General features: G+C 40.1%; 1 protein-coding gene across 1 annotated transcript in view; it reads left to right on the top strand.

The window, feature by feature from the left end:
- Nucleotides 1-5,000, top strand: part of LOC138033847 (sperm-associated antigen 1-like) — a 57,293-nt gene that overhangs the window by 19,145 nt on the left and 33,148 nt on the right. The gene's annotated exons all lie outside the window — the stretch shown is intronic.

Genomic DNA, 5,000 nt, shown 5'->3' on the forward strand with positions numbered 1-5,000 from the left:
GCTTGTGCCAGTGCAGGCACTCACATCATCCACACCAGTCGCTTTACCTGACGGGATAGCCTCAGTTAGGTTTCTGGTCTGGGTTGATGTGATGGTTGGAAAAGCAAGTTTGGCATCTGAGGTGTTGCGATTGCTGACAAAAAGTTCCAGGGTCTTTGAATTATACTGAGTGGCCGTTTTGTCCACTGAACTTTCAGCTAAGCCCGTGGAATGTTTGTTAAACACTTCAGCAAGAATTTGTAACATCATCCTCGAATTTCGTGGTCCTGTTTTCTTCTATTAGTAGGTCACACCTCTAGTGCATTGTTTACCGGAAAGGTCTTTGAGTGTGGACCAAACTTTTTTTGGATTCTTTTCGTTTTCCCTGAAGGATTTATGAAAGAAGTTCTTCTTGGCACTTTGAATTGCCTTGGTGACTTTATTTTTGGTGCTCTTCAGGGCTGGCCAGTCATCGGGGTCGTTTGACTGTTTTGGCTTTTTAAGATGGTCATGTTTTTTCGTGAGCTGTAGGATCGCGGGTGATAGCCACTTGCAATGGGTTTTGTATCGTCTCTGATACGTTTCCGTTTGATTGGTGCATTTGCATCAATGGCATCATTAAGGAGAGAATACCAGCCATTTACAATGTTATCTACTTCATCGAACGCAAAAATTGCGTTCCATGGGGCCTCATACAATGCCTTTATAAACTTTTCGTGATTTAAGCATTTGAGGTTCCGATAGGTGATATATTTGTGGTTCTTTGTTTTGTCAGGAGAACAATGTTTGTTTAAACGCACAGCTAGCACCGGAAGGTGGTCAGAAATGCAAATATATGGGCATTCGATGTTTACAATCCAGATATGATCAAGGCATGATTTACTAATGTGATGCGTAGCAGACAATACAAGTTGTTTAAAATTAGAATCCCTTAATTCTTTGACCAGTCGATGGCTATTAAATTCTTTCTGGAGGTAACCCAAGTTCATGTCTCCCAGTAGAATTTTCTCCATATTTAGTAAATAAGCGTGTTGGATATTTTCAGCCAGTCTGTGGTCGTATTCTGCCTTCAAACTTGGGGAACAATAAATACCTGCCATAAGCAGTGGCCATTTAGATTTGAAGGGACAGACTTCGAACCAAAGGACTTTGAGGTCAATATCTTGGAGGTCAGTACGATGCGAAAATTTAAGGTCGTTGTTGATGTACACAATGATTTCTCCGCCACTACCTGTTTGACGGTCTTTTCTCAGAAGATGGAATCTGGGAATATTGTACAATTCTTCAGGCGTCTTATTAGAGAAAAAGGTTTCGGTAATCACCAGGATGTCAAGATTTTTCCTGCCGTCTGAGTTTAAGATATGCATTTTTATTTCATCAAACTCAATCTTTGTTAGATAGTTCACGTTCCATTGACCGAATCGAAGACCTTTGGTGGGAAGCTTAAAGGCGTCGTTTCTTGTCCGGTTAATTGTCGTTGGTCCTGGATTTGGAGAAATATCACCACAAGTGAGTAGGCAAAGAGAGATGTTAAGTTCAGCCATCAGTGTTATAGTTTCAGGTACTTGAGCAGGACTCTTGCTTGTTTTGTTCTCGGGATGTTCTAAGCATATCTCTTTGAGTTTCAGACAAACACCTCGTAATTTGCCTTGGAGGTCATGCTGCTGACATACATGTATAAAGCAATTATGTCAGTCCTATGGGTATTAGCTGTGTATTTTCAGTATCGGGAGGATGGAAAGGCCTCAGCATAAAGACAGCAATAATAAAAACGACGACCTCTTTGAGAGCGTGACTGGCCGCCATGTTGCAAGGGATTCTCTGAAACCCTGAAACTTTCCTGTATCTAAACTTGTCACTCCATCTGTCCTTTTTTTTGCACCTTGCACCTTGCACCTTGCACCTTTTATTTTCTGTTCTTCTCATGGCCCCTTAGTTTTCTTTTCTTGAGTCCCTTTTTCCCAACTGGGTCCAATCATTATGATGTTTCTTTGTTAAATACAGGTAAAAGTGAAACAGAACGCCAAATCCTGGCTATCAGGGAAAAAGAGAAAGGCAATGAAGCCTTTCAAAGTGGGAATTATTCAGAAGCATTGTTGTACTACTGTCGAAGCATTGGTCTTAATCCTAAAGTTACAGCAGTGTACAACAACAGAGCTCTAACAGGTACTTGTTAAAAGAAGACAATCTACGTGTTTGTCAGGCTTTTTTTTTAATTTTTTACTTTGTGTCATTGTGCAAGAGGTGTGAGGGGCGTTACTAAACACAGGAACGGAAGGGAACAGAACGGAAAGGACGGCATATACCGGAATAAACCGGAATAATTATGCAGGAATGAGGTGGGATGAGGCAGAATAACACTGGAATGAAACAAAATGAACAAGAATGGTACCAGAATATACTGGAACAAGCGGGAATGGTGGAATGAGGCGGAATAACACCCAAATAAAGTGGAATATATAGCAGAATGAACCTGAAAATGCCAAAATTTGGTGTTTTAGTTAGGTGCCGACCGAGTTTTCGTTGTTTCAGTCAGCTTTCGTTGTGTCACGTGATTCCCTAAGGGAATTGCATGTGTTTTTGCCTTTTGTAACATTTGGAGCACCTCGATCACGGAAAAAATTAATTTTGATGGGTATATCCGTTGCTAAATGACTAATTACGGTATTTGTTGTGGAAGTAATACTACCATTTGCGTCCATCCTTGAAGCGTGAGGAATTTTGAGCAAAGTTTTACTTTTCAAACGTTAACGGTTTGTCCGGTTATGTGTCACTTTTGACCAATGAAACATTGGCAGTTATGTCATGAAATTGACAACGTTTTTGGCAGCATAACAGCATGTTTTGTTCACATGCTCTTAAAGTTTTCAAGTTTTCCGTGAGAGCGTTCCGGTGTTGCTTGACCGTCCTGAAGATGTCTCTGCTCATTTGCAAAGGAGACGAAAGAAATTAAAGTTAACAAGTTTGGAAGGAGGTAAATTACCGTCCAGGACTCGCTTTAGGTAAAGATTTCAAATGCTCCATGAAACATGGAAGAGCGTGTGCGCAGATTATGTCCTAGATGCAAAAATATTTCCTCGATCTTTCTAGTTTCACTTCTGTTTCTTGCATTTTTTTCTTGTAGTTGCTGAATCACGTATCTTTTCTGTTCTAATCTTTCTTCGCTTCTCAGTAATGATGTACCTTATATGTGAAGTGTTTTCATTGCATGAATCCTTTTTTCTTCGGTCTCTCTAGTTTTTTCCTATTCATTATAATTGCAAAGAAAGTCACTTTTCAGACAAGCCCGGGCCTTGGGACGGTCTGAAGTAGAGCTACATGGATCAGTCCTTTCAACGGGTTTGGTTTTCACACTAGTTGACAACCCCTCAAACATTTTATTGTATCGTTACCTGTAATTGAGAAATATCCGTTTCTTCGATACGTTTTGAGGAAGAAACTGCAATTCTGAGGCACATGGGATCGTTGTTCAACACGACATGCTCACCTTCGTCATTTTGGTGAAGTATAACAATTTCCATATATCGTGCTTGGAAACTCACAGGAAATAGATGTTTACAACTCTTCAAGACTCCAAGGCAGATTCATAAATATCTCGGCTCTCACGGAAAACCTGAAAACTTCAAGAGTATGTGAACAAAACATGCTGATATGCTGCTAAAAACGTTCATGACATAACTGCCAATGTTTCATTGGTCAAAAGTGACACAACCGGACAAACCATTACATTTGAAAAGTACGGTAAGACTTCGCGCAAATTTTGTAACGCTTCAAAGAGGGACGCAAATGGTAGTATTTTTTTTTGTGAACAAATACAGTAGCAAGAGAAACAGAATGTTATTTTAAAAATTGTTTTCGTCTATGGATCTCGGAGGTGGTGTAGGGATGGCACAGTGGTGAGAGCACTTGTCTCCCACCCACGTGGCCCAGGTTTGATTCCTCGACTCAGTTTCATATGTGGGTTGAGTTTGTTAGTTCTCTACTCTTTACCGAGAGGTTTTCTCCGGGTACTCCAGTTTCCCTCTCCTCAAAAATCAACATAATTTTTTATGACTTGATTTGCGTTGATTGTTGATTTAATTCAGTTTACAGTGTCCCCAATTTGTGCTCCAGCGCTAAATCGGCTAGACCCTTTCCTTTCCTTTTTTTCTTTTTGGAGGCGGCTTTCACTGTGCGAGTCAGATAACCTGTGAACATTTTTATTTCATTCTGACAGGTCAATTGTGTATTGACCAATCACAATGAAGTTCATCGAACCACAAACTAATTACCATTGCTGCTTGCCTGCCTCCCACAACCCACACGTGATGGAAAATAAATAGAATTTGCGCAGATGGCTGGAAAATTCTTTTTTTTTCTAACCTCAACACAGTGTTTCCTTGTTTGGAGAAAGAAGTCAGAAGCACAGAAAAAAGATTGATTGTTGTTAATACAACTGTATATTTACATGAAGAATTGTGAGAACATAATTATCTTGACTTGTTCCAAGCCTTGTTAGTTCCCCTTTAATGTGAACTGTTTTTTTTTTTTCCGTCAACCTCTCTATTCTGCACACTCATTCATTATTTTACAGTCTAGAATGATAAAAAATTACGTTTTGTACCCTTGTGATTCTGGTCCACGCTTATCAGCTGGACTCTGGTGTTCTTCTGGTTTATTCTGCCTTCTTCTGTTGTCATTCCGCCTCGTTCCAGTATATTCGGTACCATTCTTGTTTATTCCGTCTCATTCCAGTGTCATTCGGTTTTATTCCAGAGTCATTCCGCCTTGTTCTGGCATATTCCGGTATATTCCGTTCCATCCCAGTGTTTAGCCATGCCCTATTACTTCGACAGCAAATAATATTATTGTTCATTTAGCGATGGATATACCTGTCAAATTTTTCCCATGACTGACGTGCTCCAATTGTTACAATTAAAGGCAAAAACACATGCAATGTGTTCCTTTGGTTATTAACTCCCGATGTGTGAGCCTCAGGCACCTAAAAATGCAGGCATGGGTGTAAGTCTCCTCCCCTCTGT

The sequence above is a fragment of the Montipora capricornis genome, chromosome 14, assembly GCF_036669925.1.
Source record: "Montipora capricornis isolate CH-2021 chromosome 14, ASM3666992v2, whole genome shotgun sequence".
Lineage (NCBI taxonomy): Eukaryota > Metazoa > Cnidaria > Anthozoa > Scleractinia > Acroporidae > Montipora > Montipora capricornis.